Below are 22,462 nucleotides of genomic sequence, written 5' to 3' on the forward strand. Positions count from 1 at the left end.
AAATATCTGGATAGTTCACTGCATTTTTCAGGTGTCAAGTTTTGTACTTCAACCAGGTGTTTTGGCACTCGGGAGCCAGGGCACTGCTTTTCTTCCCAACGCATTTCATCTCTCTTAGGACCGCCAGGATTCTGGATGGCAAAAGTAAGTCACATTAACTCTTACCCTTTTTTTCAATTCAGTTAATGTCCCCATTGAAAAACCAAGGTTCAAGTGTAAATTTCTCTTTCAGGAAATTCTACGCGTGTGTGAAGTGGTGGTGATGATGGTGTGGGGCGGAGACAGGGTGTCACTTCAGAGTAGCTGTCCTGGAAATCAGGAAGGAATGCCTCAAGCGTGGCGGGGGGGGGCGGGGGGGGGGGGCGAGGAAAGCAACGGATCAACTACGGATGGAAAGAGGTACCTGTTAAAAATACAAAAATCTCAGGATGGAAGGGAAAAGGATTTGAGTCCACGTTCATCAGTAATTGACAGGCTCGGCGAATAATAGCAATTTATGCATATAAAGTATCACCGTCCTTCACACTAGAAGGCTGAGCTGCCAAGACCTCAGTTTCTGTGACTGAAAGCCCCAGGGGCACACTCGAAAGCTGGGCTTGGGTGGGTGGCTCTGCTGTTAGGGCTCAGCCTCTTCTCCTCCTGAGGTGCATGCCCGTTGGCTCCCAGGGAAAGCCCAGAAGCCAGGTCATCTGGGGGTGGCTGTTTCCCAGCCATCGGTAGACGCTCCATTCCATTCCGCCTCTGCAATGCTTTGCTTCTGGGGATTCTTAGGATTCCATACTTGCCTCCCATGATTTGCAGACGCCCCCCCCCCCACCCCGTTTTAAGCACCGCATGGGTCCTTCACAAAGTAGGAACTCAATGTGTATTTGTTAAACCAGTTAGTGAGTAGATGAGTGAAAGAATTTTGCTGACATCAGATGGGGCTCCGCCACTGTGTTGCGGTTAGCAGGGTTTCTGAATGGGCACATCTCCGTTCATGATTTTCCACTCTTACATTTCAACGGTAGTATTGAACATGCTTCACTACCTAAAATCAAACCAAGACATAACATTTAACAAAAATCAGATTTTCTGAAAGGTCTCGCTTTGTCATTCTCCTTTGATAATCAGACAGTGTCTTAAGGAATGCCAGTGGGGTTACAATGCTCATTTAGTGGGTCCCTGCCCACCTCAGCCCCAGAAAAGAGGACTTTTTAAAAGCTACTGTAGAATAGGGATCTAGGAACTGGCAAACTATTGGCCATGGGCCAAACTGGCCCACGAAGCCTGCTTCTGTATGGCCTTGACCTCAGAATGGTTTTTACATTTTCAAATGGTGACATGTGACAATTACATGAAATTCTGATTTCAGCATTCATAATGTATTATTGGAGCAAAGTCACGTCCATCCATTTAAGTATTGCTTCCGGCTGCTTCCGATATTTAATGTCTGACTCTTTACAGAAAACGGTTTCCCAGCCCCTTCTCTAGAACATGGCTGCAGCTCAACAGCTCACACGTTCATATCTTCTGCAGACAATGCAGATGTTGTTTAAAAAGTCATTTCTGTCTACAGAAGTTTATTTCAGGAGCCCTGTTATTCGAATAACCTCTATGATAACAAAGGCTATAATTACAGATTCATTTCTTTTTTCTTTGGGGAATAACATGGGGCCCAGTCCTAACTCATGTGGAGCTTTTATGCAAATTTGCCGCAGGCATCCTCTGTGGGCAGCCAATTCATAAAGCAACCTATGCCTCAAGCAAATCCAAAGGGGTCCAAGTTGCAGGGCGTGGTGAGCTGAATGTGGACTGGGTTTCGTTCTCCATTTACTCCTGGGCTCGGTGTCTTGGGCAGTGAGCAGTACACAGGGCACAACCATAAGCAGTGGTCCTGGGTATAACGGCAACTCATGTAAGACCATCCTAACACTGCCAATGTGACTGACTTTACCACTATGCTATAAACGTGTCCACTATATACTTTCCTAAAAGAATTTTGATGGGGAAATTGTAGAGACAGCATGAATCTAGAAGAGACTTTCAGATTCTAGGATCAAGGCAGGTTTGAATTGAGAAGAAAGCTTGTCACCCTACAGCACCTTGCTAAGGGCCAACCAGCACTGAGTGTGCAGCCATACTGAGTCCATCCTTATGGCCATATTAGTCTTCCACTGTGGTTTTGAGGACTAGGATCTTTTAGAAATCAACACAAGGACAAGGTGCCATGAATCTATGATTTGACACTTTCAGCTCAGCCAAACGATTTGCCAGGCAGATAACTGCTCTCCAGACCTTGGCAGCACAGCCTGGCGGGAACTGTCATTCAGTCTATTGCAAAGGAGCAGGACTCACCCTTCGCTACTGAGTGACAACAAGAAGGTTGGCAGATCAAAAAATTATCATAATATAGAGCCTTTCAAATCCCAGTGGAGATTACAGATCTGGCCACTTGCTCTCCACCCAATCCATAATCGACCAGCTCTCAGTTTCCAAAGTGGGATTGATTTTCTGTGTTAGCCTCAAAACAAAAGCATGGTGCCTGGCAGGATGTCTGAGACAGGGCCTCCCAGCCGGGCCCTGGATGGCACGCTCTCCCCAGGTTTAGTCAAGTATTGTATACTCGTTCATTTGCATAAACAAACAGCCTCTTGCAGTTAATGAAATGAATGCCTGATCCAGGCAAAATAAAAGCAATTTAGATCTCTCCCCTGGCTTCTGGTTGAGGGGCTGCTGTTCCCATCTCCTCCTTTCCCCTTCAGAGCCAGAACCTCTGTTGGTCACAACTGGTAAAGCACCGGGGAGGGGGGTGCGGGGGGAGAAGGGGGCGAGCAGTTATAATACGAAGTGGTCAGTGAGGCAGCCTTTAAGGAAAAGCACTGCTGATAAGATAAACAGCTTGTGATGTCCTTAATTATAATATTTCATACTCATTTAGCCATCTCCACATCACAGAGCTAACAAAGTGGATTTCAAATAGGAAAGAAGGCTCCTTCCCTCCAGCCCAGAGGCCTAATTATAAAATAGCAACCTACTTTTTCTGTAGTGAATACAGGGCTCTTTTTTTTTTTTTTTCATTTTTTCTCCTCCAACAGAATTTATTGAGCTCATTACCAGGCTGCTTATGAAGTGATTTGAAATGAGGCAACATTAAAGCATTCCACAAATCCCTTGTACTTAGTCATCCTGACACTTTATTTGAACTGGAATTGATATGGAATAACTGCAGCAGCCCCACACCCCTGGCTCTATTATCTGACAGGACGTCTGGAATCTGCCCCCCTCCCCCCCCAAAAAAAAAGATATATCATCAAACTTTCTTAATCATCACAATAATTTGTCTTAAAGAACCAGGTATAATTTGAGAATTTGGGAGGGGGGCGGGGGCTTGGCTGCTAGCAAGAAGGTGAGTGCAGCATGTGTTAGCCTTGAAGGAACAAGCCACGTTAATCAGGCAGCGAAAGAACTGAAGGCGCATGTACGTGTGTATTTTAAGAAAAATTGACAGATAGGCTTCAAAGCAGCCGAGGCACTGAACTCCCTGCACGCTGTTAGTCCAACTCTAACTTCTATCCTCCTGCAATCCACGAGGCATTGGTAGACTGACCCTTCCTGGGTTATCGCTGAGGTTAATACAACACAGTTAAAAATATATCTGCAAAAGTTCCAAAGAGAGGGGGCAAAAATCTCCGAAGAAGGACACAAAAGTCTATGGAAGCCGACTGTCTGTTACATGAAAATGTGGCTCATTTTTGCCTTTTATTGCCTCTTTCCCTAACGTACTGAACCAGTAATAAATCAGAATCTAAATAAATGTCTCCTGTTGAAGAGGAATTATGTTTTCTATCTCACTGGGCCCTACATGTATTCTGATGTGCAGTGTGCCTTAGAAAAATGTCAATTTTCAAGGAGAAGATTCATGGAGGAGAGGGGAAGTGTGTGCATGTGTGCATATGTGTGTGCCTGTGTGGGTGAAAGGGCAAAAGCCAGCCTGTAAGAATAATGAATCCCAATGTAGTTCTCTCCTTAGAGTGAAGCTATGTCTTTTCAGCTATAGATACTACTACTCCTTGCTCCGCTTCTTACAATAGTCCACAATCCTGTGGCCATTCTTATAGGCTCAATGCAATTGTTTCATCAAGGAAGCATTGAAAGAAACTTCAGAACAATAGGGAGAACTCTGGATTTTCTAAGGCAGCCTGTGGAGTCATGCTGCAGCATGATGATAAGTTGTCAAAAAATCCCATTTGAATAGAATACCAAAGCATATGGCGTCTTCTGTCACCCGTGAGATTTCAACCTCGTCAGAACTCCCATGAATGAAGTTCAATACTTTTCCCTAAATGACTTCCCTTAGGAAAAGTATTCATCAGCATCCCTTCAGAAAGTGTTAATGAATGGAGGGTACCTAATATAATATTTTCCCCAGAAGAAAGAGAGGCTTTTTCTTGGCACAGTCTCCATAATGCATATGTAGACTGAATGTTCACTACGTGCAAAGCTTAGAACTAAGTTCTATAGAAAAAATTTTAAAAAGCAAATCCCCTGAATTCACACTTGAAAGAACTTCTTTTGGCTCACAGCTCTAGAATGGAAGGAAGCAACATGGGATTTAACATCTTCTATAGGTAAATCCAAGAGGATTCACACCCTGTCTTATGGGTGCCATTGATATGTAACATGGGTATCACCAATAATTCTGAGACACTGTGCCTGGAAAGAAAAAGACTCTCTTGCCTAGGATTGCTTCCTGAAGCTCTTCTCAATTAGCCTTTTAAAACTCTGATATCCTAAGTCTTAAAATACTCAACGGCAATGACTTCCAAGTCCACTCATCTTCACTCGCCCACTAGCCAACATGCCTCAGATCTCAGCATCACTCAGAACCACTGTTCCTCCAAGAAACTAAATTATCTCCCACTTCTCTCACTCTGCCCAGCCTCCCAAACATTATTCATCATCAAATGCTCACTTTTCTCCCAACTTACAAGCAATTATTCTGTTTTTTAATAACCCTCCATCTAAGCTCAATCTCATAGGAGCCGTGTCAAACAGGAAGTAATTTGTGGTAGTGTTGTCTAGTGATCAGGAACCGGGGCTCTGGAATCACAGTGCCTGAGTTCAAACTCTTATTTCTACCACTAATTAACTGTGTATGATCTTGGGCAAATGACATGATTTCTTTGTCTCAATTTCTCCATCAGTAGGAAGTTAATAAATAATTCAGTGTGGCAGATGCTGTTGTAGACACTAAGGATTCAATATGGAAGCAGTTGAAGAATTTTAAGGAGAGAAGTAATATAATCAGATATATCCTAGGTCCCTTCCATGATCAGCTATGTGACCTACAGCTCACATTAATCTTTCAATGCCTCCATTTCCTAAACTTTAAAATGGAAGGGATAATGGCACCTCCCTCAAATGATTTCTGAGAATGCTGTGTGGAATAATAGTAAGCTACAACTAAATCTTAGCTATTAGTAGTAACATATACCCATTTTTATTTATTTGAGAGAGGGGGAGGAAGGGGGGAGAAGTGAAAGTTCCGTATTATTACTTCTTTGCAAATGACTTTAACCATTTTATCCTCTGACCACATTTCTGATTTCATTCAATGCTTCTTATTGTCTGTTTGTCATCACCAATGGGTGTGCCCTGACAATTCCTCAGAGTCAACATATACTAAAGTTAGTGTTCCATCTCTGACAAATATCTGATGCCATCTCCTAAATTTCCTAATTTTAGTCTCATATAGCTAAGATTGAATCTTCAAAGCTATATTCCATGTTCTCTTTACTTACCACACCTTCCTCATTCTTGATCTTATTTCTTAGATTCTATTTCTGCAGAATATTTTGCATCCTCTTCTGTCTTTTTAAAAAATATTATAGTCATTATCTTGATATAAATTCTTCTTTAACTCTCACTTGAACTATTGAACTAGTGTTCTACCAGTAAGTATCCCCACACCACACTCCTCAATCTTTTTATCTCTTTTTCCATCACTCAGACTGCTGCAAGTTCCTCAAGCTTTCTTTGGGATTTTCATTGCCTTTTCTGAAAAGCTTAAGAGTTCTCCACAGCACAACAAAGTAATTCAACACTTTTCAGCCTAATATTTAGTGCCCTCTATTCTTTGGCCACACACTACCTCCAAAAATAAGGTCTTATATTTATATAATTCATTAGAGTTTGAGAAGCATTGTATACCTATTATTTAATCTAATACTTATGTCTTACGATGCCAATATTATCACAACATAAAAATCCTATGTTATTAATAAACCATAAAAGCCCTACAGATGGAGAAACTAAGGATTAAAAGATTTGAGTATTTCTTAAGTTACATAAGCATTTCTGAACCACAACATAGGCAGATTTGATGAGAGGATTTTGACCTAACAATTCAATCTACAAAACATACTTTTGCAAATAATAATAATAATACCTCTCATTATTCTCCTTTGTGAAGCACAAAATAAAGAATAGTCAAAACCATGGAGAGAATGTTGATTAAAAGGAATTAAAAGTCAGTAAACCTGGGTTTAAATTTAGACTCTTTATTAATTTACTAAGTCCATTAGCAACTCTATGCTTTATTATATTTGTCTGTAAGACAGTCTCATAATTCCTAAAACACATTTGCTTTACAAAGAAATAATGAAGAGAAATGAAATTATGTCCATTTAAATGTAGTTATCTTCTTTCATATGAGGCATCAAAGCTTTTTTATAATCATTAGGCATCTGTGTTATCCCTACCTCTACAGATAGGCAAGTGTAAACTCAAGTTCTTCTTTGAGGTCATATATAATGCCATTTATTATCAGACGAAAACTCAGAACCCTTGGCCCACATACCCAGGTGACATTTTTGTTTCAGAATGATCTATAACATATCTTTAGTTGAGAATAAAGGAGAGTTTCATAATATCAACTCATAGTTTATGTTCCTAAAAGAAAGCAACCATATAGTTCACATGGGTGAAGAAGTCACAGAGAGTCAACAGCTCAAAACTTCAGAATATAATTTTAAGAGCAATTATAATAACTCTTTGAACTTTCTGTTAAAAGCAGATCTTTCAGCACCAAAATCTATAGTCTTCACAATTTACTGTTTTCAAAAAGGAAGAGAAGAGAGGAGATAGAGAAACAACAACAGAAAATAGCCTTAAGAACTGGATGGTGAATAATATACAATGTGCCATCATCACCTCCTCATCACTAGAATGGGGAGCGGGTTGCATTCTCAACTGCGGTCAACAGAACCAAACAAAGGAATTTTAAAGAAGCAATGATAACACTACAGCTACTCAATTCAGGATCAATTGATTGTGTTCTAGTTACACACTCTATAAAACCTTTTTCAGCTTAGAAAAAGGGCTCAGAAAAATAACTCCCCAGCTGTTTTCTGCTGATAACTTAGGAGCAGCAGAAGAAAACTGTACTTGTGTGCTGCAGGAATTCCTGTCTACTTGCCCACACAACACTGAATATAAAACTTAAAAAACATTTCGGTTCAAAAATATTTAAAACATTTTCAATTCTTTTGTATAAAGGCATATCCTTTATAAACAATCAAATTGGCATGTTGTTAGTCACAATTTGAGGGGGGAAAAAAACACCCAAAACTAGAAAAAAAAAACAACTTAAAATAAATTAATGATAAATTTTACCAAAAATTAACATAACAAAGAAAGGATTTAGGAAGAGGGTTATAGCCGATTCATTGAGCTATGTGCTTGCTTTCGGCTTATCACCAAACATTACTCACTGTACTCAATACGTATTATGTGTTTGATGATACCATAGAGATCAATCACATGGTACTTTATTTAATTTTATTGAGACAAAACATACTCATCACTTACAAAACAGCTCATGCTATTCAGTAAACAAGTCTAAGTTTTCTTCTATTTATATATCTATTTACAACATTTTAAAAAGTCAATTCATGGCTTCAATTTTTGCTCTTAAATCAATTTAACCTAAAAAATTTCTAATCACCACATATGAAGCTGGTGGCAAAGTAAATAAATTTTCTTTCCCAAAGAACTCATGGAAACTTTTTACTTGATTTACAAATTAGAGAAAATAAATTCTGCTTCTAAAGAATCTTATAATTCGTCAGATGTGAAAACTAGTTTACTGCCCAATTTAAGATATGGGTCTGCCAACATTGACAGTCAAAATGCGTATTAAGAAAAATGAGACATGCTCTGATAGAAACATTATTTCAGTTTGACACAATAGCTAACAAGACTTCAGCCCAACTGTGACATTCTTTACCCACAGCTGAAAGAAAATATGTTTGCATTCAAAATAGTCTCTTTGTTTTTCACAGTAACAGCATCGACTCAGAATGCATTTTCTATTACTACTCTTTATTCCCCCAAGTTTTTACTAAGAGAAGTCAGAGTCCTCTATATAGATTTTGACTTTTGGTACATGGGTTTCTTCCATCTGGTAATATAAAATATTACTTAAGACATAAGTAACCTCTATCACACAGAAATAGGAGTGGATGTTTCATAATGTTTGACAGTTACAGTGTACTGATAAAGTATAATCTTATTTGAGGAAGAGTAAACTTGTTTCAACAGTTACTCTGAAGTTTTCATATATATAAACACTTAATAAACAGTTTATTAAGTGAGTATATTTATTGCTTAATGTGTTCAGATCTTGAAAGTTGTTTATATATATGGTTTTTATTAGTTTATAAAATTATTATTGGGAAATTAGAAATATTGAAAACATACAGAAGAACCATTAAAATAGTTTTCTAATTTTAGTACATTTTAAAGAATGTGAACTATGCTCCTATGTGCTAAGAAATATAGAATTATATAATGGTTATCAACAGAGCTTTTAGGTCATTTTTTAGGAAAAAAAATCAATGGATTAAAAATCCATCTATACAGACAGGTCATCAGTGGGATTAATGTGGTGGAATGTCCTTCTGGCAAGAAATCAACAGCTGGGTGAACAAAGACAGGTCCTTGGGCAGCTCAATGTCACCGCAAAGATGCTGAGATACGCAGATGTCACTAGCATTTTGGAACTTTGTGTTTTTCTATCCCAACTGCCATGTGTACTCTCAACTTATGGGGTGAGTACAGAGGAAAATGCTTACCCACTATAGTTTTTATAAAGCATGGAAGTGGGAAGAGTGAAAAGGGGACTGTGAGTTTAGCTGATAGAATAGAATAAGGAGGTGGAATGATAAATGCAAAGGCAATTTTTATTTCTGACAGTGATAAATCACACATTGGGTAGGTTCTGACCAGAATTACTACTGTGCCTGAACCAATGACCCATTCACTGTCTACCTGTAGGAATAAAGATCACTTTCTATTCCTTTGTCTTCTTTTCCCAGGTTATCTTTTTGAAAGTTTTAAACTCGGTATAACCACCCATGGCTTATTGAATTCCCTTATTCTGTCCCAAGTCTATCATTCCACAACTGGGCTGGGCAGTGGTTGGGAGCATTGGTGAAACTAATTCAGACGGCTTTCCCTTTGCAGCAGGCCAAGGTCTCTGGGGGCATGCCCAGCACAGTCAGAGGTCACAGGCCAAAGGCTCTCTGTCTGCACCGAGCTCTGCAGCAATGTCAATATCCCACAAGCGCCCCCCCCCCCCCCCACACACACACACATGCTATCTAGAAGAGAGGAAAGAGGTGAGAAATAGTCAAGAGAAAGGAAGCACAGCTCTTCTCATATATCAGAACCTATTTTATCTGTGACAACAAGCTCTTGAGCATTAGGAGTCAAACATCACCATTTTTTGTTTGTTTTGTTATGGTAACTATAACCATAGCATCACTGGCTATAGTAATAACATTGTCTAGAGCATGACAAATCCACCTCCATTCTTTTAATATATATATATATATATATATATATATATATATATATATATATATATAATTTATTTCAGAGAGGAAGGAAGAGGGAGAGATAGAAAGATCAGTAAGAATCATTGATAGGCTGCCTCCTGCATGCCCCTTACTGGGCATGTGCACTGACTGGGAATGGAAACATGATCTCCTGGTTCATAGGTCGATGCTCAACCACTGAGGCACACCACCCAGGCTCTCTCTGCATTTTTTTTTCACCACCTTCCCCCCACTCCACCAAGAATTCAATCGCTATTTAGCTGAACTCACTTTTCAGGTTGCAGAATAGAAAGAAAAATTATCATTTTTGTGGGAGGTAGGGGCTCCTTTTTATTATCACACTGAAGGTAGAGTGGTACTTCTTAAGAAACAGGCAGAGGCCATATGTTGTTCACTTGCAGTGTGGAAATTTCAACATAACTTTAAATACAGTGGCAAAAAGAGTGAGTGGCATCTCAGAAGAAAAGCATGATTGCAGAGTGAATGGAAGAAAGGGTTTGAAGTTAGGCAGATCTGGGTTCCAATTCCACCTTCTTCATTAACTGAGTGTGTGTGTGCTCTTCGGTATGTTATGTAACTGAATCTGTGAAATGGGAAAAAAAATGGAATCAAACTCATGAAGGACTTCATTAAAGGAATATAAACTACTTACCTTTATTTCTAATAGCTATTGTCAATCATAGGATACCAGAAAGAAGTGTAGTACTATAGGAAGCGTTTAATTCAAGTATTTCCATTTTAAATGCATGGTTGAGTAAGTTTTCATTAATTAGCTAAACATTTTCTTCCAAGAACTACATATGTCCTTGTTGAAAGTATGGAATACGGGCTTAGCCACATCAGATCAGACCATGTAATTCAGGTCATCTGAATCCCATTGCCTGTCATTTCTAATCATGCTTCACAGTCGGTGCTGTGAGAAGAGCCTCCTCCTCCTGGGGCAGCGTACAACTCAGAACACTGAGCCACCGACCCCTGCGACGAGGCCCGACTCTGCCTTAGAGACAGATTACTTGATACTTGTAGAGCTGATGCCCTGGATTTAATGCTAATACAAAGTACAAGAGCCTTTTCTCCTCTATCAACTAAATTTATGTGTCCTGTCCCTTTACCCGATGACATTTGAAAAATGGAAGTGTATAGTGAAGAAAAGGAGATCAAACTAAATGTAAACCCTAATCATGATTTCCATGTAGTCTGCTTTTATAGCTACTGTTAGCTTTTACATTTGTTCTCTGATGCAAGAATACAACTTTTATCCTTTCCATCTTTGGAAGAATTACAGAAAAAAAGACTTGTTCACATCTGTGCACTACCAACTCGCATTACATGTGGTCTGCACAGTGCCCAAGCTGCTGACAGCCTCTGTGTGCAGAGTCTGGTGTGTTTATTTCAACATCCTCTCAAAGGCCAAGAGAAACAGCGTGGTGATTACCACATTTCTCCCTTCCCACTTTCCCACGCCCAAAAGTCAGCTCTAAATTTTTCATGATAACATCTCCATCAGCTGTAGGACATTTTTTTAACAAGATTTTTTCCTACATTCTTCCCAGTGTCATGTTCTTATTTTAAGATCTGGGATTTGTAAGACCCTTCTCCTACCTTATCACTCTTCAAGAGCAGGAAGTCTCCCCCAAGCTCTCCTCCCTCCTCAGCTGGGAACAGAAATCCAATGACTATGGTAAATTTATTACTAGTCCTTAATGTGTTTTAAATGTAAATGAAATGGGAAATGCCCTCAGCCATCTTTAAAGCTAGTATTTCAGACTAGTTTCTCAGGACTGGTAGAATTTGCAAGCTTTGTAAGACAACATGGACAAATTTGGAAAGACCTAGGATTTAGGATTATTAATTCCTTCATCATCGAATGTATGCAGGTTCCATTGTTTATAAATAAGCTCCAAATGAGAATGGTCAAGGAGTTTTAAAAGGTGGAAACCAGGAAATGCATGTGACTGAGTTGGGGATCCAACCACAGAAAAAGCTAAATCCTTTGTCCAGAGTTTATTTAGCTCACTGTCCAGGGAGCCCTGATACATTTACAGTCCTGTTTTCATGGGGTTTTTTTTTTGTGTGTGTGTGTGTGTATGGAGAAAACCATTTACTGAGAATCTCAGCAATAAAAAACAAAAGCTTATTTTTTTCCCCATTGTGAAGGACAGATTATAATTTCTCCTCACATTTTGTTGCTTTATTCTTTAATCAACCTACTATTGTTTTAGAACAGTATTTTGTATTTTAATAAGCTTTCTTTGAACATATTAGTTGGATAGTATCAAACTAGACTTCTAATTTCTGGAGGTGGATCAACCATAATTGCCTGAGGAAAAAAAACAGAAAGAAGTAATACAGATAATATTTTTAATAGAACAACAAAAAACAAAAACAATCTCATAGATACAGACAACACAATAGTGGTTACCAGAGGGGGGACGTGGGAAATGAAGAAGGTAAATGGAGTCAATTATATGGTAACATAACATTTAAAAAGGAGTCTGTGGCAAAGTGTACCTTGGTTTCTGCAACAACTCTATTTACAAGGGAGAGTAGTAAAACAGGACCAAAGGAAAGCTTGCAACACCGATTCCTGAGATGACATTTGTCTTGAGTGTGTGTCTCCAGACTGATACAATCTGGAGAAATTCCCTGACACTCATTGTATTTCAAGTTGTGAGGCTACTGTTGGCCCCACTCTCACATAACTTGATGGTAATGAACGGAATGGCTTTTCCATAAGCAAATTAGTATTCAAAGAACCTGGATAGATGATTCAAAGAACTTGATACCACATGGAAGATAGTTTAATGACCACTGACTCTACATAATTTTCCCTTCTCGGAAAATGCAAAACGTAGGTCCCAGGTCAGGCAAAGGTAATTGAGAGAAGGCAAATTGCCTGTTATAGCCCTTAGCTCTTCAAAGAAGGTCAAAAATATAAGGAAATGAATATTTAGAGGTTCCACAGCATAAGAAGAGCCAACTGAAGCTTAATTACTGGCTGTATGGAAATGCAAGATAATATTCTGCTAAAACAATTCACAAGTTCAGTGACAGCTCCACAGAAGGAAGTGGCCAACCTTTATTGTACTTTGCTGTATTATTATGGGCCAGAATCACCTACTATTGTAGAAACTGACTTTCACAAGACAGAGTAGGTTGTGTGCTGAAAGAACTGAGTACCTAGAGTGCATAGAAAACAAAGTTTGAAGAAGTCCAGTCCATCTATTTGATCAAGAGTGCAGAAGAAAGGGGTGGCACAATAATCATGTAAAAGTGATGGTTGGTACAAAAAAGAAAGAAAAGAGTAGATACTGGCCAAATGTTGGAAAACAGAAATATAAAAATACTCAAAACAATAAGTGATGACCATAGAGACTAAATTGGACGAATAAACTACAACCCAAAAGCTAAATACAGCTACTTCCTGTTTCATAAGTAAAGTTGCATTGAAACACAGCCATGTGGCTTGTTTCCGTGTTTTCCATGGCTGCGTTCACACTACCACAGCAGAGCTGGAGAGTTGTGAGAAACCATATGGCCCACAAAGACTAAAATGCTTACTATCTGACCTTTTACAGAAAAATGTGCTGCCCCTGTACAAAATAAAAGAGGAATAAAAAGCTAAAGTTGCCAAAGAAAGTGATGAGCTGCTCCACTCAGAGCCACAAAACAAAAGGGGGAAAACACCGCATCTGATCAGCAGAATACACAGAAGGGAACCATCGATGGTAAAGATGATTCCCCCTTGACCCAGTAGAGCTGGGGGATAATTGTGGTGGGACATGAGCCTGGCTAGGCCACTTCCCCAACCTTTTAGGGATCAATGCAAAGAGCAACTCTTTCTCTTTCTGACAACAGTCTTCATTATTGCCACTGTCAGAAACGTAGTGCTGGCTCAACTAGGCTTTCACAATGAGAGGCATCACTCAAACATGAAATCTAGACTTTCCTTCCTAGTAACTTATAGTCACAAAGTGCCAAGACAGAATAGGCTTTAATGGGTGCTTTTTAATAAATTGACTTTTCAACTGAACTCACTAATTTATTCCTGTCTTTATAATACAGCTCTTCAAACATTCTTTGGTTCGTTGAGAAATATCTGCTGCCTTGTGTTTTCTTAGCCCACTAACACAGAGAAATAATGAGAGGTTGGAAGACAAAGAATGGGGAGGGAATGATAAGGCTTCATGGTATTTGTAAACTCACTGCTGGGCTGAAAAATTGCTTTTCAAACAGTGATATTTTATGCACTAGAGTTACCTTACCATTGTATTTTAGCTGCAATTCAGCTGTAACAATTAGAGAGGTTCTTGCCTTTTTTTTTTTTTTTTTTTTTTTTTTTGCTATTCTCCCATCCATGTTGAAAGTACCAACATACTGCTGCTGGAATAATTTCCCCCTCAAATTCCACTTTAATTCTTTATCTCCTTGAAAACATATAATGGATCTGTAATGCCAATTAAATTAAGTTTCAAAACCTCAGCCGAGCATATTACAAGCTGCACTAATTGGCCCCCTCTTGTTTTCCAATTCTATCAAACCATGGACTCACCGCTTGCTCAAGCCAACAGCCAGCCATCCCCTGGATGGAGAGGTTCAGCTCTGCCTCTTGACCTCTGCACTGCCCTGCACGCGTTCAAGCTTCTCTTCTAAGGGCCACTCTTCACTCCATCACACCCTGGCATGTCCTTCAGGACGACCTTCCGGACGAAGCCGGGGCTGTGAGGGAAGTCCGGGTCCCGGGTGCCAGAAGGAAGCCAGTGCCTCCAGCTGGGGGAAGGAAGGCCTACTCTTGCACAGATTTCATGCAATGGACCTCTAGTGTGTGTGTGTGTGTGTGTGTGTGTGTGTGTGTAATATATATATATATATATATATATATATATATATATATATATATATATACAGTCTTATTATCTTACTCTCCCAAAACACATTATAATGTCTAAAGAGAAAGAGCCCTAACATTCATGACCCCCACCCTTTCCATGGCACCAGGCAGTGAGTAGCATGCAAACCACAGCCTGGCTGACCCGACAGACAGGATAGCCCACACTGTATTGTTTCACCATCCCCGCTGCCCCTTAGTATATTTTCTGTCTGTTTCTCAAGGCTTCATCTGTTTAATGCTTTGTTGTGCTCTCTTGAGGTCCCCACACATTGCTGAAAATGAGACACAGATATGAAATCATTATAATAGGGGCACTTAGGCATTTTGCAACAGGATTTTTGATTTAAACAATTTTTGTGCTAGTATGTGCTGTTTTGTCTCATCATCCATCATGTTTGAGAGTAAGCCATTGCCTCTGCCTTTTACTCATTTGCACATGAGCCAGTAAGATATTCTCAGCCTGATAGAGATATTCAGGGTCTCAAAATAAATAGATTCCATCAATATTGGTGATTGCAGATTAATTCAGATGCATTTTCCTGCAAAATATAGTGGGCTTTATGTGAACCTCATGTTAGATTATCCATGTTAGTGTTGATCCGCCACAGAGACAGGAGCTGGCTTCTCAAAATATCTTTTAGCTATTACCTACAAATGCTTGAAAGAATTCACAAATGCAGATACCTTGTTATGCATGCTGCTTCCCGAAACCGCCTCTGAGACACCAGATGGCACAGCGAGAGCTGTACGAGTGACAGATGATAAAGTGTATCAAGCCACATAAATTAACCTCATCATGGCCATAGTATCAGGTGCCACTGGGAAAACCAGGAGGACTGAGGAGTGATTGCATTATATCACCCACAGGGATGGGTTTACAATCCATCTGGGGTCTCTCGTGTGAGGACGCAGGAACCCCAGATGGCCTGTGAATTTTGAACATTTGCGTACGTAGGGGTTGTTTAATCTTTCTGGAAATTAACTGACACTTTGGTCAGGAAGGATGCTTCAGCCAGAACTAAAGCCATGTTGCACTGGGCTCAGGAAACCTCTGAATCTCATTAGAGGAAATACCCTCTGGCTTCCATGACAGCTTCCAGGCCAAAAGCAGGAGCAAGGGACCTGCTTGCCGGACGCGCTTCAACCGAGAGCCAATGAGGCCATGCTGTGGGTAGGGTTACTAAGTTTCATAAAGACGCCAAGGGACATCATAGGGGACAGAGCGACTGCTCGCTATGGAGTTGTAAGAGTATTAAAGCATTCAAAGCCAATCATAGAGAGTGCAGAAGTATTCCCTAAAGGACCATTATTTCTCAAGCTTATGAAGCAGGATTTAGGTCTATCCCGGAGCCACTGCTTTGAGAAGGTAAACTGCTTTCTGCTGAGGAGTTCTAGGGAGAAGCAACTGCTATGAAACCAGGCTTGCAGCAGAATTGTAGAACAGTTCTTAAAGATGGACTAGCTGGATGGGCATAAAGGAAAAACAGACGAATTAAGAGAGTGTGACAGGTAAAATGTTAGTAAGAGCCAGTGCAGAGATGGGCCACGAGGAGACAAGAGCAAGTATGTTGGATCAGTGATGTCCAGAAAGCCTGCACCTCGAAGGTCGTCTGTCAGGGAAAAGCAACAATTCAGACCCTGGCAAGCTGGCCTCAGGAAGGCTCACATCAGCCTTTAGAGAGCCAGACCAAGTAGAATGCATTTTCAGTGCAAAGAGAGTGGTAAACAAATTGGGAATACATTAAACCATAGATGCCAGAAGGAAGGAGGGATAATGAGAGGTTGGCACAATGATCCAGGCACACAGTAGGACTACAGCCGGGGCCTGAAGCAGCCAGCACACAATCAGGCTACAACTTGAGACTGAGGAAGGAGCCCAATAGCCAGAGGCCAGGACTTCTGAGAAAACTGTTCCTTCAGGCCAGAGGTGACCTTGGAACTTGGACCAGGGCTGAGCCTACATGTGAGAATTCAAGTCATCTCTTCTGGAAAGCCACTTTCCTCACTAGCATTTGCTGTGATTCCCTTTCTCCTCCATAAAAATCAATGCTTACCCTTTTTCAGCCATTGCTAACTGTATCTATCTTTGTCTTCTCCAGCAACTATAACTCTTTGAAAGCAGGAGCCAGTATTTTCTATCAAAGTATCTGGCATATAGTAAACCCTCAAGAAAAAAAAATGCACTCCATGGATGATTAAGAATTGATGCAAATCTCCAAACCAGGATCAGAGGAGCAGGGCCACCTGTGGGGTTGGAGAACCAGGTGGGGCCAGTTCCCCTGACAGAGCTCTGCACACAAGAGCCACATCAGGCCCTGCCTGTCTTGTAAATAAGTTTTATGGAAACACAGCCACACATACTTGTTTACCTATTTCAAGGTACCACTACCAAGTTGAGCCTACAAAACTTACAAGGCCTACAAAACCTAAAATATTTACCAAGTGGCCCTTTAAAGAAAAAATTTACTAACTTAGAATATATAACTAACATAATGTTACATGTCAATTACACCTTAGTTACAAATGTTTCTAAGTTAAAAATAAATAAATAAAAATCATTATCAGGAAGAAGAGAGAAAGAAAGAAATGTTTGCTGACTGCTGACCTCTAGAAGTTGCGAAGACATCATTTCTGGGCCTGCCCCTGAGATTCTGACTGGGGAGGGGAGCACAGGCCTGAGTGTGAGTGTGTGGGTACTTTTTCCGGTGAATGTATGTTTAAAAGCTCCGCCAAAAAAAAAAATAAAAAAATTACAATGCACAGAATTCACAGAAGAGAAATGCCCAATACCAGGCTGGAATTGCTTTGAATGAAAGTCAGAGGTTTAAATAAAATAGAATCATTCTAGGCACTCTAAAGTGTCCCCCTGCACACACACAAAGATCCTAAAGCCACCGTGGCTGACCTTTCGACAAGAATTATTCCATACTAAAACACAGATGTATTATTTGGGGGGGATATTATATGTGAAATCATTCCTATTTTCTGGTAAAATAAACTTTGGTGACTGCATAAAGCAGCTACAAAAAGTGATTATAGGAAATGAAATCTGAGTACCAGGGGCTACTAGAAACCTCTTCAGCCACCCGGAACCATGTGGAGGTCCTGGTGGCAAAAGGGTAGAGAAGGAAAGCTAACGGAAAGACAGAATTCTTCAACAGCATTGGATGGCCCAGAGCCATGCTGAGATTTTAAGAAGTTGCTGGATCTCTTGTTGTTGCTTTGTGGTTATTTTAATCCATGAAAAAGTCTTTTTGTCTCTGACCCCAAAGTGTATCTCAATCTGTCAAGAAGTGTGTCTTCTCTCCATCTACATCTAGATAATCCTACCTGCCCACTGGGCTCCTACTCATCATCAACATTCTGATGGGTCTGAAGCATTGATTTCCCCTGACAGACCTCCTCCCAGATGCACTAGCCTCCTAACTACTCTCTCTGCTTCCGCTCTTTCTACTTTCAATCCACTGCCCACCCTGCAGCCTGGGTGATTTTTCTAAACATAATTCACATCTGTTACTCTTCTGCTTACCTCCCCTTGGCTTCCCAATATGCTTAGAATAAATCCAAACTCCATGCCCTCACTTGATGAAGTTGGGCACTGCCCGAGGTCACATAACTAATTTGAGATAGAGCCCTATTTAGTTACTAAACAACTGACTGTTTTCTGGTATGGGACCAAGAGTCTTTGCTCAGCTTGCTGGGAATTGACATGTTCCTGGCACCTGATTGCACATCCCTGTCTCCCCTCTCCATGCCTGTCCCTGATCCAACTGGCTCTTGCCTGCTCAACCGACTAGAATGAAACAGGTCATGCTCAACCATGGTGTCAGAGAAGAGAAGGAAGTGGATGAAATGGGAAACATAAAAAGAAATATAAATATTTCTTCATGACAGTGAAAGTCAGCAATGAAGGGTACAGAGCCCCAGACTGGAGAGTGATACAGGCATGATTTTTATTGAAATGAGCAAGACAGACCTTGGTATGTATATACATCCATGATTTTCCTCTTAGCTACACCTATATGTCCATTTAACAGCAAGTCTTGACTGTCCACCCATGTCATTTAGATGGCCACGATTTGGGTCACATGACTGTGCAAGTCTGACCACATTGAATCAGAGCCTGTCCCAAGGCTTGATATGAGGAAGGCCAGTGGTCGATCACATGGCACAGCAGAAGCACTCTACCCAGGAGAGGCATATGTTGGCCCAACCCTCCTAATGAGATCCTTTCTTGGGAATCAGGATACAAGGCAAATAGAGACATTCACACGGAGGAGGAAGACAAGTGCAGAAAGAGTCTTACAGAGAAGGAGGTATGCATGAGCTATAGGAGAACGAGAACAGAGAGGCCAAGGGGGAAGGGGGATAATCAGGCACGAGAATAACAGATTCCCAGAGCTACTGAGGGATCCTGAACAATGCTCCAATTCTCCAGGAGGCCTGTTCGCTACAAGGTTTTGCATGCTTCCTCACTTCCTGTTCAATGCGCAAACATTGCTTGGGTGACTGGAGGTCATATGATGATGTCTCTGTTCCCTGAAAAGTCCCAACTGAGATAGAATTGCCCAACTTCCCCTCACTCATTTCTTAGACGTCTCATATGAATTTTCCGTAGGTCTGGTGTGTTTCATAGGTACCTGTTCTTCCTGCATCCTTGATGTGAAAAATGGGTCATAAAACAACTATGTAAATTTTGAAGCATAAATAAATCATAAGTAAACAAATCATCCAAGTCCACGTCAATTATATTTTGCAATGCCTCTGATGTTTACCATAATATTTTTCATCTACTTAAAATCAATAAATCCTGTGTAGACTCTACTATTATCAAGTACTAATAGAAAAATGAAATGGAATAGATTAAGACTTCTGACTTAAAGTTAGCTTTCAGATTACTTACTTTATACTTTTATGTCCCACCTTCTGGATGCAAGTGGGGTTACTCCCTTTCTTAGTCCACTTGGGCTGCTAGAACAAAACACCTACAAGACTGAGTTGCCTAAACAAAAGAAACCTATTTTCTCACAATTCTGGAAGTCCAAGATCAAGGTGGCCAGCAGGCCCTGGCCGGTTTGGCTCAGTGGATAGAGCATCGGCCTGCGGACTGAAGGGTCCCGGTTTCGATTCCTGTCAAGGGCATGTGCCTTGGTTGCGGGCACATCCCCAGTGGGGGGTGTGCAGGAGGCAGCTGATCGATGTTTCTCTCTCATCGATGTTTCTAACTCTCTATCCCTCTCCCTTCCGCTCTGTAAAAAATCAATAAAATATATTTAAAAAAAAAAAAAGGTGGCCAGCAGGGTGAGTGCCTGGTGAGAGCTCTCCCCTTGGGTTGCAGATGGCCACCGCCTCACTGTGTGCTCACAAGACATCTTCTCTGCCCACGTGTGGAGAGAGAAAGAGAGCGCAAGCTCCCTGGCGTCTCTTCTTATAAGGACACCAGTCCTTTAGGACAGATCCCTACCCTTACAACCTCACTTAATCTTAAACACTTCCTTAGCGTTCCCATCTCCAAATACAGCCACACTGCAGGTTAACACGTGAATTTGGGAGGGAACCACATGCTCTCCATTACAGGACTGCAAATAGAAAAATGAAATGGAATAGATTAAGGCTTCTGACTTAAAGTTAGCTTTATAACCTGAAAGCTAACTTTCAGTCAGAAGCCTTAATCTATTCCATTTCATATTTCTATTTGTGAAAGTGGAGGAACAATCCCTTTTCCTAAGGTATTTTATAAACAACAACCATGAATAAAAAGACAGGATATTGGAGGGGTTTCTCAGAGAGTGCTCCATGGTTAGTATTTCCAAAGATAAGCAATTTATATAAAGCAGAGTTTCACCATTCTCAAAATAGTTTTCCACCCTGCGATCACCTTAGCATTGATGTACAATGAAGAGTCTGCTTCCTGGCGGTAACCTTGGACTGTTTTGACTGCTGTTAAGATTGAGAGAATTGGAGGTTTTGCTCTGGTCAGACCTTTCCTGAGAGCTCTCTGCCTGCCTCCGTCACTCAGCTGGATGTTCAATGCCAAAATTATGTCAAGAGTTTTTATGCAAATTCTGGAATTTTCATCACAGATTTTATGTGCTAAGCCCCATTCTGGCTGGTGCCTATTTTCACAAACAGAGAAAGATTAATTGTTTTTAATTTCTTTTAGAATAGAATCGAATTGTCTCATTCATTTTCAAGTGTTTCCCTCCTTCCCAGTTTGAATAAGGCGCTTTTATCCTATTTCCTTGATGTTTCTCATTCATTTTTCAATTTCAAAACTCAGGCAAATGATAGCATGGGGAATTTGGGTATTTTATTTCATATATAAAATCATAGCTTAAGTAACCTGCAACTTTCTCATAGGAGGCAACTGGGAATAACCATTATTTAGGTCCCCAGTAAAATAACCTTAGCCTGTCTCCTAACACAGGCCTTCCCCATATACCTGTCCTACAGGCAGCATACAGGTTTCTAGCAAATGATCACATACCACAAATCAGATTTGACCTTTGCCACTGATGGTGGTTTTTGTTTTTTTTTCCTTTCTTCCCTATTGTAATTTCTAAGTTAGTTTGTTCACACACCTTACTGCTTTTGTAAAACTGCAGTATCCCAATTTATCAAAAATGTAGGTAGTATTCTGGGGATCTTGCCACACTTGGAGGTTATGAGGAAGCCATCGGTCAGGCTCCTGTGCCGGATCTAACAAAGAGCAGCAGCTGCCTGGTTCTGGAGGACTTCTGTGTGCATCGGTATGTAATTCTCACAACCATCTGCAGGCAGCCGTTATTATCCCCATTTACCTACCAGAAAACAAGAAGCAGACTTGAGCCAGTTGCCTTTTCCGGCGTCTCACCGCGAAGAGCCAAAGTCTAGGTGACGGCAAGTTTTCTTTGCTGGTTTCTTCCCATTAAATTATAGCTGCCACCATTTAAAATTCAAAAGAGAAAAACATCACCACTTTTCTTAGAAAACTGGTGAAGTGATTATTCAGTAACATGCCTAGACAATTAACAAACATACCCTTCTGTGTCCTCCACTTTTAAGGGAAAGTATCACAAATATGACTCTTCCTCTAGCCAGGAACTTCTGCTTCCAAGTGCGAGAGATAACCTCCAGTTACCTGCAGCAGCAGCAGCAGCGGTTTATTTTCAGGACATTCACACACAGACAAAGCTGACCTTCCGTTCTCAGAGAGAGCAAGAACGCGAGTGTGTGTCCACGGCCACTGGGCCCATCGCCGCAGGAACCCAGCAGCCTTCCCTCAAGGCCAGCCCTGCCTTCCCCTGACACAGCTGCTCTACTTCCTCTCTCTGCCTGTCCCCTAGCTCACATGTTTTGCTAGCTCATAAATTTAGCTCCCTTATAACTTGGTTGTGCACATTACCTAGGGTAATAGACTGCATAATGGCCCCACAAAGTGTCCAGGTCCTAATCCCCGAACCCACGGATGTTACTTTATATGGCAAAAGAGCCTTTGCAGATGTGATTAGGTGAAAGATATTGAGATGGGGGGATTTTCCTGGATTATCTGATGGGTCTGATCTAATCATAAGGAACTTTCTAAGAGGAAAGCAGGAGAACAAAGACACAGAAAGTGACCTGACAGTGGAAGCAGGGAAATATTTGAAGAGATTACAGTGCTGCTTTCAAAGATGGAGAAAGGGGCAATGAACTGAGGAACACCAGGTAG

The 22,462-nt window shown here is 40.7% G+C and overlaps 1 long non-coding RNA gene across 1 annotated transcript; it reads right to left on the reverse strand.

Annotated features, from left to right (window-relative positions):
* Positions 1-601: 601 nt before the first annotated feature.
* Positions 602-21,982, reverse strand: LOC307105541. Its single transcript, XR_013814033.1, has 3 exons — positions 21,793-21,982; positions 21,573-21,690; positions 602-1,026 (listed from the first exon to the last, which is right to left on the reverse strand). It is a non-coding gene; the product is annotated as an uncharacterized lncRNA (long non-coding RNA).
* Positions 21,983-22,462: the final 480 nt, after the last annotated feature.

This window comes from Cnephaeus nilssonii (assembly GCF_951640355.1).
Source record: "Cnephaeus nilssonii genome assembly, chromosome: 9".
NCBI lineage: Eukaryota > Metazoa > Chordata > Mammalia > Chiroptera > Vespertilionidae > Cnephaeus > Cnephaeus nilssonii.